Genomic DNA, 12,280 nt, shown 5'->3' with positions numbered 1-12,280 from the left:
AAAAGTAATTGAGGAGAATAAAGTGCACTTTGTGGAAATAGTGTATGGATAGTCTTATATGAGGAGCTGCTGTGGTAATGGGCTTGGTCTCAATGCCTAGAGGGTGAGTTTAAAAATGCATGTCTGAACTACGGTGCATACACTGGATTCAATTAATATTTAAGTAATACTAGTTCTGCCTTGGTTTAGTTTAGAAACAACTGTTCAGTGAATGACTATCCATGGGTCAGACTGTGACGTGTTGTGCAAATGGGCACTCCAGGGAAAAAAACTAGAAATCTTGCCAGTCAAACACTTCACAAGGACAGTTAGGCTCTGAGTAGACGTGGCCTTTCTTCAGCGCTGCTACTGGCAGCGCTATGCTAAGCAGGGCTCTTGAAAATGCAAATGGCTTTCCCTTTGCATAATCATGCAGCTAATTAGCATAGCCACGCTAGAGCAGTAAAAAGGCCATGTAGACGTGCCTCTGCCAGCAAAAATGCCCTCTGTTGTCAGCGCCTTTTCCCAGAAAAAAAAATTACATAGTCATTAATATAGTTTAATACTTTCTATCAGTCCAGTTTTAAGGACCTAAGCGGACTACTAATCTTGTGCGGGACTTCAGCATGGAACTAAATTTCACCTGTGTAAGTTTATGATGTGAGCTTTAGATCGTTCCAGCTGCCTAATCCATGCGCCCAGGTGTCGGGGAAGCCACTTTCCCCTGGGGTACAGTGTTCCCCAAAGGTCCGAGGCTGGAGGTCAAAGCAGTGAGGCAAGAGTGAGATCTAAAAGGAAAGTTTATTTGCATATATGCAGGCTGCCAACTTCCAGAGAAGTGGGAGCCCTAAGAATCAGTTTTCAGGCCTTTTTATACAGTTTGTTTAGATAGTTTGGTAATTAATTGTCTTCTTTAACATACCAAAGTCTCAGCCAAGTTATCCTGAGATCTGTCTGCAAACACCAGCTCTGCTGACTTCAGTTTACCTTTCAAAGGTACATGATAACAAAAACAGAGGAGTCTACAGGGTAAATTGTCTCTAGGTGACAAGGTAACAACTTTAAAGAGGTGCAGATGACCCCCTAATTTCCTCTCACAGAGTGGGGTCTGGTTATTGTGGAAAAGTAAAAATTTTAACCCCTACAGCAGTTTTTCTTTTTCCTTTTTTCCCCACACAGGTTAATATCAAACTGCAGTGTTTTGGCACACTGAGAGGAACTGCTTTTTGTTGATAGTGCCTGTAAGTCAGTTTAGTTAAGTATTCAAATTATAAGTAGCTGGCAGTATTTGTGATACAGGCAGGTTCTCTAACGACAGGATAGTAGAGGGTTATTCTAAGCAGAACCTGTGCTTGTCAGCCACCGCCTACATGTGCTGTATACAATTTTACATATTTCACAATAGGTCACAATATAGTAAGTCATCCTAGTCATGGGAAGGGCTTCAATATATGATGAGATTCCTGATGAGAACTGTTCCCATGTAAGTATCATTCTGAAGCAGTGACTGGGAACTCGACACCTTGAAATAGACATGGGTGAACACATCACTCGGCCCTATGTTTCAACATCTTAACATTCCATACGTCACCATATAGAAAAAAATGTCCAAAATGTCATTGTCTCTTCCTGTCTTACATCACACTGTCACCACTTCTGCTTCTTGTATTCTCTTCCACCCATGGCCTGTACTCCCTAGCCCTCTTTCCAGGGCTATAACAGAGGAAGCTACCTGCCTTGCAGAAGAACTCTGGAGCACTGCCAATAGGAGGAGAATCAGGCAGCACACATTAGTGCAGTAAAAGTGGCTGGCTTCGTCTCACCCAGTCTGATTAGCAGTGATTACTGAGCCCTTCTGCAGTATTGCATCTGTGACAGGGAGGTTCTAATCTGGGAAAATCCATATGCCTCCCTTCAGCGTTGAATGCATTTGGTGTAGTCAGGCTTGTGATAGCTGCAGCTATGCACCTACATGAACAGAAACATGACTGTAAAACAATGGGCAGAGGAATAGGGACCTCAGGAGGAGACTGAGGGGGAGGCATGCCAACTGGCAAAGAAAGGCATGGCAGCTGAAAGGAGCTGCAGGGGAGTATGGTGCAGAGAGAAGCACCATAACCTGGCACTGATCTTTCACTTATCCTTAACTGTCACTCTTACAAACCTCAAAATGACCGTCTCATCGGCTTGCAGCTATTTTAGGTGGTAACATCAAAATTACTGTACTCAATGTAACCTTGGCAAGAACACATGAACATAAACAAACAAACCAGGCCTGCAGGAAAAGTGTCATAGAAGGCTTCCCACCATTCTCGAGAGAACTTCCTGCCCCAGTCTTTCCCAAATTACCTCTGAGCGGGAGGATAACGATGGGAATTCTGAGAACTGAATATTGCCTGTATTGTTCTTGGGTGAGCATCAACTTCTATAGCCAGGCAGAACCATTCAAAGTGCAGAGAACTTCACAACTAGAAGCATCAGGTATTTTATTTAGAAACCCTGCATAACTACAGCACACTGTGCCTGGGAGTGACACTAAGATACAGGAAATAAGTTAAAAAGATTTTGCTGTTAGCTTTATTACCAGAGGTTGCCATGCTCCCTACTTCTGCAGCAACACCACAAGCTCAGATCCCCAGGAGGCGTAAGAAGAGTAAAGGCATATTTAAACCCCAGCGATGTTTCGCTGTGAGAATGAGCCTTAGGATGCATGACAGTCAGTGCAAACTAGAGTAACGTTAAATCTCTTGCTAGGGAATAAAAACGGAGGCGTAAAAGTGGCTCAACACCATTTCAGTCTTCCGCCTTCCTCCCCTAAACTTCATGAAGCACATCTCCAGGGTCTTAGACTGACTGAAAGGCTGTGTCTGCGCTAGAATTCCGCTTTCTAAAGAGGCATGCAAATGAAGGAAATCGAACATAGAAATGAGGTGCAGATTTATATATCTGGCACCTCACTTGCATATTCATCTTTTGAAAGAATAAAAGCCATGTAGACGTGGCGCTTTCAGAAGTAATCCCCATCTTCAAAAGACCCCTTCTTCCTTTTTTTAGGAAGAAGGGATCTTTCGAAGATGGGGTTTACTTTCAAAAGAGCCTTGTCTACACTGCTTTTCTTCTTTCAAAATAATATGCAAATTAGGTGCCCGATATGTAAATCTGTGGCTCATTTGCATTTTCAATTTCCCTCATTTGCATGCCTCTTTCCAAAGAGGAATGCTTGTGTAAACATAGCCAAAATGAAATACGAGTTTAATTTCCATCTTACGCATATTTCCAAAGTCCTGGCCATGAACGAAGTTGATGTACTGACAAATGCAATATTAAATTTTGTGAGCTCTACTAACTTTACAGCAAGAACTGTGCTGTTCACTGCCCATGGCCTTTTCATTGCACTTTCATAGACCTCTGCCTATGGAATGTCAACACAGTTCTTACAAGGCAAAACAAACATTTATTGACAAAATGCCCAGGTTTCTAATTGTGCTGTCCTTTCAGTATTAGTGTAACTCTGGGGAAAAATAATTGAAGAAGATGTATTTTAGTGATTACTCAATGTATATGTTGTGTAACAGGAAAAAAAGTGTAATTTCTGTGTAACAACAAATGACTTTGCAATAAAAAAAACTAATACTTTGATATCATTCTAAGCAACTAATTAATTGTGTCATCTTTGAGTCAAAGGTGAACTTGCTTATGGCTTTGGCAAAACAGGGAAAACAGCTTTAGCTGCTGAGAGCAGGAAGCTGTGCTAACGGGATCCTGGATTTTCTCTTTTCTGGCTTCTTCTTAAGCCCCAAACTGCAATGTGGTGCATACAACTACAGCTTTGCTCTCATAGAGAACCTCATTGACTTCAACATGTCACATGTCCTCCATATATTCTCCCCTCCTGAGTGTGCCGAGCCCCCTCCCAATCCCATCATATGAGCTGGGATATGGGGTCCTTGATCCTCTGGGCCTGCCTGAGCCCCTCTCACTGCCCCCATTTGTATGCCAGCATTGGTGGGACCCTGGCCCCTCCACAGGCATTGGACTTGCACACTCTCCTCATGTCAGGTGGATTCTGGAAAAGCCCCTATACCCTTTTGGGTGGGGAACTAAGACCAGGTACACTTCATGAATATCACAAGCTATAGAGCATTCAAGAGGGAGATGGGAACACCCACTGGGATGAATGGAGTGGTTCATGGGTCTCAGAGGTATTGTTTCAGGTTGTATTCTACTCTGGGGGGTGTTATCATTCAGCTAAGACCATCACATTGAGATGAAATAGGCCACTTTAAGTCTTCAGACCCTCCTAGACTACAAATGGATGTGTAGGCCAGCCCTTTCCCTCCATAGTCTCGCCATCCTTCCTGCTTGGAGGATGACATTTCTAAGGCCATGTCTACACAACCACTTTTGTTGGTATGACTTAAGTCACCGGGGGTGTGAGAAAAGTGACATGACACACACAAACAGAAGCCAGGTGTGGACAGGGCTATGTCGGTAGGAGAGTTCTTTCTAATCATTGCTTGTGGAGATGCTTTAATTAAGTGAATGGGAGAGCTCTCTCTCACTGGCATAAAGCAACTGTATGAGAGATCTTACACAGTGGAGTAAAAACTCAGTCATTGCAGCTGGGCCACTGAAAGCACACTGGTGTAGATGTGGCCTAAGTGCTCTACAATCCCTATGCTTACGCAAATTTTCTTGACTATGCCTGGTATCAGTACAGAGTGACATTTCTGACCCACATTTGGTGCTAAGTTGAACCAGGGTTCCAAATATACAAGCCATGAAAAAAACCTGTTTTTAAACAAGTTTTTATTTTTTGTTTGTTTTGTGCAAAGCTAAAGATCAAACTACTGAGGTGACCCAAGTCAAAGTGGTCTCAGTCAGTCAATTTTTACCCTAGATAGTACATGGCACTCACTAAGTCTTTGGGGAACCCAAACTGTGAACACTAACTAAGAAGGGTGACCAATTTCTCCAAGGGAAAATGGGAGACTGCTTTGGACTGGCCTGTCCCATGTACTCCCTCTCCAGGCCTGGGAATGATATGAGCTGCTGGCCCAAGTGCTGCCTTTCTCCCATGTAAAGCTTTCATCTAAGTCCGTAAGAATGGCCATACTGGACCAGACTAAAGGTCCATCTACCCAGTATTCTGTCTTCCAACAGTGATCAGTGTCAGGTGCCTCAGAGGAAATGAACAGAAGAGGTAATTATCAAGTGATCTATCCCCTGTCACTCATTCACAGCTTCTGACAAACATAAACCTGGGACATCATCCTTGCCCATCCTAACCAATAGCCGTGGATGGACCTATTAGCCATGAATTTATCCAGTTCTTTTTTGAGCCCTATAATAGTCTTGGTAAATACAACATCCTCTGGCAAGGAGTTCCACCGGGTGACTGTGTTTTGTGTGCAGAAGTACTTTCTTTTGTTTGTTTTAAACCTGATACCTATTAATTTCATTTCTTGTGTTATGGGAAGGTGTTAATAACTTTTCTTTATTCACATTCTCCACATCAGTCATGATTTTGTAGCCCTCTATTATAACCCGCCTTACTCATCTCTCTTGCATGCTGAAAAGTTCCAGTTTTATTCATCTTGCATATGGAAGCAGTTCCATATCCCTAATAATTTTTGTTGCCCTTTTCTGAACTTTTCCAGAGTCAATATGAGACGAGGCAACAGCATTTGCATGTAGTATTCAAGATGTGGGCCTACCATGGTTTTATAGGGAGTCAATAAGATATTCAGTGTCTTATTCTCTATTCTTTTCTTAATGTTTCCCAACACTGTTTGCTTTTTAGACCGCTGCTGCACACTGATTGGATATTTTCAGAAAACTCTCCACAATGATTCCAAGATCTCTCTTGAATGGAAACAGCTAATTTAGTCCTGATCATTTTATGTGTATAGCAGGGATTGCATTTTCCAATGTGCATTATTTTGCATTCATCAACACTGACTTTCATCTGTCATTGTGTTGTCCAGTCACCTACTTTTGTAAGATCCTTTTCTCAAGCTCTTCACAGTCTGCTTTGGACTCAGACTTGAGCAGTTTTGTATCATCTATAAACTTTACTGCTTCACTGTTTACCCCTTTCTCCAGATCATTTAGGAATATGTTGAATAGGATGGGGACCCTGGGGGGCACCACTAGTTACCTCTCTCTATTCCAAAAATTGACCATTTATTCTTCTTTGCTTCCTATTTTATAACTAATTATCTATCTATGAGAGGACCTTCCTTAACAGTTTATTTTGCTTAAAAGCCCTTGGTGTCAAAGGCTTTCTGGAAATCTAAGTATGCTATATCCACTGGAGCCTCCTTGTCTACATGCTAAAATTGATCCCTGCTCCACGCACCCCTCTCACCCCAATGCAAGGCTAGCATTGCTGCACCCAGAGCCCTGCTCCCCCATTTACCCCCATGAGGCTAGCTGTTGCTGTTTGTCTAAATCCTGCTAGCTGCTCTCACAGCCATTACTATTCACCTGAACCTTGCCTCACCTCTCTGCAGTCGGTGTTACTACTCACTGAACAAGATGTCTCTCTTATAAGTAAGTGTGTTTTTATTTTATGGGGGAAATTAACTGTGAACTCAGCAGAACAGTCGACAGCTGGTGTAAGCAACCATTTAGTGGTACTGGATGGTGAAGTGACAACAGAGGGCTTTTTTGTGCCTATGATGAGAGGCGGAAGAAGGGCTGGGGAGAGGGTTTCAGCTGCAGAAGAGTTTGGCGATGGAGATGGGAGGTAGGAAAGCCTTGAATTGCTGATTGGAGGAAAACCTGTGCTTTATTAGACTGGGATGAGGGAGTAGCTCCTTCTTGATCTTGGGGCAGATTACTATGGTGTTTCCAAAGATAGATCATGCAGAAGTGTAGAACTGTTCATGCAGGTTCCTAAACTTCTAAGGGAAAAGAAATACGTGCATTGCCAGGTGGCTAGTGAGTGGAGCTTGAGTGATATCTGGATCATAAGGCTGTCGAAGTGTTTTGGAGAGCAAAGTGAACACCATGACATGGCAATTGCTCTCCAGGCTGATGTGGCCTTGTTTGCAAATTGTGAAATATGATGGCTACAAATGACTATATGTTGAACCTCTCTAGTCCAGCACACGCTCATCTGGCAACATCCATAATCTGGCATGATTTTATTTAGCTGGACGTTCACCTACCAGGGGTGAGGCCAAGTTTCCCAGCATCCCATAAATTTTGTTTACAGCCACCAGTCCTGGGTCTCTGTGTTCTGTGCTGTTACTTAGTGTAATTTATCCCTAAATGCCTTCTAAGAGCCCAGTAAGCAGTGGAAGAGTTGAGAATGTCGTGAGACAATATTGACCTCCCACGGTCTGGCAAATTCTCTCATTCAGCACCGGTCAGGTCCCGAGGGTGCCAGTAGAGTGTTCAACTTGTTTAAACTCCTGCCAATAAGGTATCTTTTCCTATTAAAGACACCTAGGTAATTCAGTGGCAGAACTGCCAATTATACAGAGTTAAGATGGTTATGTCGACCCCCTGCAGAATATTGAGCTGAGCAGCACTCAAATTTCAAAACAATAGAACAGGCTGAGTTCAGACTGCCCATGAGACAATAACTCGGCCTGCTTGAAGTCCACCACATGCCTATTAACACACATCCCTTTATTCTAAGAAGTCTGTAGTTGCTGAAATATACACACTCTTAAGCTCATTTTACTACTCATTCACTCAGCCACTGGATTCCACATAGAGAACAAAATGATTTCTTCTTTAAACGCTGTCTTTGGCACATTCCCTCTCTTCCCCTCAAACGCACAGGCATTAAAAGGAAGTATTTGCATACTCTGCAGGTGTGGTTAGCATGTTCGTTACACCTATGCTAACTGGTGGAGGCAGTGCTCTGGCCTGCTTGGTCAGGGTTATATTTGGGATGTAAGGGCATGTGTGGCTTAGTCTGAGGTACGTGGCATGTTTCACACTCTCCAGTGTGTATGACGAAAGAGAAGAGGTACATGTGGTAGGTTTTGTAGGCTAGGGGAAGCTGAGCCTCCCCAGACAGCCAGGCGCAGCCCTGCCCACGCTCTGTCCTGTCTTGCTTCCCAACCCTCCCCTGTGGACTAGACTGGAGGTGGATCAATGTTTGGGGGTGGTGCTCTGGAGCTGGGGGAGGGGGGCAGAGGTCTGTGGCCGTGTTGCTTGGTGCTCTGATGCTGGGGCTGCCTGCCTCGTGCTCTGGGGCTGGGAGTGCCCCCTAGCACTCCAGGGCTGGAGGTGCTGAAGATGCTCAGGCCTGGGAGATGTGTCCAGCAGTAGGAGCTACAACTGGGAGGGAAAGAGGAGTGGGAATGGAGGGTAGCCTCCCCAGACAGCCAATTCACACACCTCCTGATGGCAGCATGCCTCATTTTTATGCTGAACTGTATAGGTTGTGTCAGTAGCAGGGCATAGGGCTTTTATTACAATGGATATTGTCAGGAGTGAGTTGGAGTATGAGAGGATTCTACTGCTTAAATGATGGTTACGTGAAGGTGTAGTGAGACGGTAACTCATATGTGCCAGGGAGTGGTAAACAGCTGTGAAATGGTTCTTAAACTGTAAGTGAGTAGTACTGTTTCTGAGGAGCTGGCTAAATGTGTGAGTGTATGCCAGATCTGGAGCCTCTTCATTCTTTCTGCGGAGGGATAGCTCAGTGGTTTGAGCATTGGCTTGCTAAATGGTGGTGAGGTCAATCCTCAATGGGGCTGTTTAGAGACTGGGAGTTTAAAAAAAAAAAAAATGGTGCGTGGTCCTGCCCAGAGTGCAGGGGACTGGACTCAATGACCTTCCAAGGTCTCTTCCAGTTCTATGAAATGTCTATTTCCATATATTATTATCATTATTGTTATCCTGCCAAGAGCCAGCGTGGCTGCATGCATGCAGAGACATTGCCCAAAGTGGATAAAGGAAAGAGGACATGGAGAATCTTTTCCTTCCATTTTTGCTCTTTAAAAGTACTAGGTGAAGTGAAGGTGAAGGAGAATGGGTTATGGAAGTTGTTGAAGAGCTTGTACATTTCAGCCGCTTTGCAGCTGGTGAAACAAAGGTAGGGTGTTAATGGGGCATATTGTGGCATTACCAAAAGAGGGCAGAATAAGGTTGCATAGGTATCCTTAACTGTGCATTTCCTGGTTTTCTGTCATTTGTGGTTTTCTCAGTTCAATGTTCTGCTAGAGAATGTCATACTACCAAGCAACTACAGTTTTGCATTAACAAAGTTGTTTGTCATTAAATGCATTTACATTTGGCAGTATTTGAACACACATTGTTCACTTGCATCCAGCTTACCAACAATCCAGATACTTGTTTTACTAGCCAATCCCATTCATTGTTTAGCACTCCTCCAATTTTTGTTTTGTCTGCAAATCTTATCAACGATGACTTTGTTTTCCTCCAGGTCATTCATAAAAATATTAAATAGGTCAAGGCCAAGAAGAAGCCCTTTCAGGACCCCACTAGGAAAGCACCTCCTCAAAAGTGATTCCATATTTAAAATTGCATTTGAGACTTAATGTTCAGCAAAATTTTAATCTATTTAATGTCTGACATATTAATTTTATATCCATCCAGTATTTTTAATCAAAGCAGTGTGCAATAGTAAGTTTAAATTCTTTGGAAAAGTCTAAGTATACCTGAATATCTTTTTGAAATCTCCCAGTTTAGTTCTTATACCACACCCATCATGTTTATCTCTGAATGGCTTTGATTTCATAAACAGGCAGGTTATGAATAATGAATGTCAAGTTTTATCATCATATTAATCTTGTTGCCTTTCAATTAGATACTACAGTTTCATCCTTTGGGAGGCTTTTTAACATAAGCACATTAAAAATGTGCCTAAAAAGGACACTTGCATTATTGATCAAGATTACCTCTGAGGCTGCATTTCTCCCCAGCTTCAACCAGCAAAGTTGCCTCAAAGCCCAAGTCCTTCTTGATCATTATTGAAATCAATCAGGCCACTCCTTTGAGGTCTTGCCATATCCTTCCAGTTTACCAGCTCCAGCCCAGTAAATTTGGCCAGTCTTTCTACTAACGCCATATTACTGTGTAATGTAAGTAGAGCTGGGCAAAACGTGGAATCTGTTTCACAGAAATGCCAATATTTCAAAATTTGCTTTGGTTCTAATTTGGAACAAAAACAACAAACTTACAAATTTCCCACCCGAAAAAAAAATCTAAGGAAAAATTAATTTCAAGTTGAACAACGTGTTTGGACAAACTAGAAATGATTTATTCCAATTTAGAACTCTTAAAAAATATGTTATATCAAATGTTAAAGTTAAAACAGAAAGTAATCTGAAAATATAAACTCAAAATGTTGCGTTCTGAAAATGAAATGCTGACCAAAATGCTTTTCCAATATTTTTTTTCTCAATAAATTTTGTCAAAATCAACATGTTGCCAAAAGATTTTGCCAGCGAGAAAAACAGCCATTTTCTCATGGCAAAATGTTCCACTGGAAAATCTCAACCAGATTTAGAGATGACTTCCTTTGTAGATCTCCCACTAGAGAAACTGCTTGGTGTGTGAATCGGTGCAAAGATGCCTGTGCGAAGATGCCTGTGAGTTCTATGGCAGACTGTTGCATCACGTTACAGTGAGCTGAAAACTAGATATACAATAGATGGCCTCACAGCATGGATGTCTGAGTTCCATTGGCCCAGGGCTGGCACTGTATTTTCCCACCTTCTGCACTTCTTCATGGGTATACCACTCCAGCGTGTTATTTGTAGAGAAGCCAGTACAGGCAGGCTGCCCTTTAAAAGCTGATACCTGAGCTATAGTGGTCAGCCATGCAGAAGTGCTACTGGTGTCATAGCTCCAGCTTTTGGTCACACATGTGTAGGTGCCTGTGTCAGAGCAGAGAATGCCCTTAAAGAGACAGAACTCCATGTTCCTGAAAGCTAGGTTGGAGCCATTACAACCCTCACTGATGGGCTATGCCTTAATTGGACACTCCCACTGAAACCCTGCTACAGGCAGATGAGTGAGAACCACACTGCAGCAGCTCACAGACCTTGAGGGGTTGTGTGTCTCAGTCATAATCACAGGTTCGCATAACATTTGGTACCCTCGGTGGACACCTGTGTGGCATATTCCTAACGCTACATCAATCCCTGCCAGCAGATGCCCCTCCTCCTCTCATCAGTGAAGAAGTCTGAGGAAGGAAGATATGGAAACTAGAGAAGGACTTGGGTTGGGGGGGTGACTTTGCTGATTGAAGCTGGGAAGAAATTCAGCCTCAGAGGTGATCTTGTGGACAGCCATGACTGGGGGAAGGAGGCCCTGATGAAACAGCCTCTGAAGGAGGGTCTTGGGGAACGGGCTGTTGGAGGATCATGAAGGGGACACAACTCAGGGAGAGTATCAGAGGGGTAGCCGAGTTAGTCTGTAAAGTGCCACAGGACGTGTTTTTTTTCAAGATACAGACTAACAGGTTTATTGGACCATAAGCTTTTATGGCCAAAGGCCTTCATTATCAGATGCATCTGAGAAAGTGGGTCTTTGTCCACGAAAGCTTATGCTCCAATATATCTGCCAATCTATAAAGTGTCACAGGACTTCTTGTTGTTTTTAACTCAGGGAAAGGCCTTCCAGGGAGACTTAGAAAGGGAAATTCAGGGGAACATGAAGTTGGAAGGAGCCTTAGTGAGATTAATGTGATTTTGGAGGCACAGGGAGGAGAAACTGGAAATTTGGAAGAAGTGTGGGAACAAGAGTGTTTGAAGAGAGAGGAGAGTTTTCAGACTTACCGGGGGTGGAAGTATAGCAAGTAAATTATAATGTTGGGAGGGAAGGGGATGTTTGTAGTACTGTACAGGAGGTCTATGTCCCCCTCATCTTTGGTGACAGTCACTGCACTGTGCTCCCAGCAGCAAACGGGTTATCTGCGAGGGGTGGAGCCAAGCTGGCTGGACACTGGGCAGGGGACAAATATCCAGCCTTCTCTTCATGGCTGTAGCATCTTATTCCCCTCTTTGTTCTCCTTGCAACAGGAGAGCAAAAAGTGGATTTGAACCTCAGAAAGGAGTGGCACATTGCTTCCCAATCTCCCACTCCTCCCCATGGGCAGTGCCTAAAAGCGCACAGTAGGACCCTTGACTTTTGCATATTCTGTTTCTCAATCACTGCACCTGCAAAAAAGAAATATCCTGCTCTTGCAACAGACTTGTTCTTATTGCAAGGAAAGAGGGTGGGGATTCTTTCTTCTAAAGAAATCATGGAAGGGTAGGGCTCTGTGCCAACAGGCATACAGCAGCTGTTCAGCAACAAGTCTGCACAC

This window comes from Carettochelys insculpta, chromosome 6 (assembly GCF_033958435.1).
Source record: "Carettochelys insculpta isolate YL-2023 chromosome 6, ASM3395843v1, whole genome shotgun sequence".
NCBI lineage: Eukaryota > Metazoa > Chordata > Testudines > Carettochelyidae > Carettochelys > Carettochelys insculpta.
Note: the sequence above shows the minus strand (reverse complement) of the source record.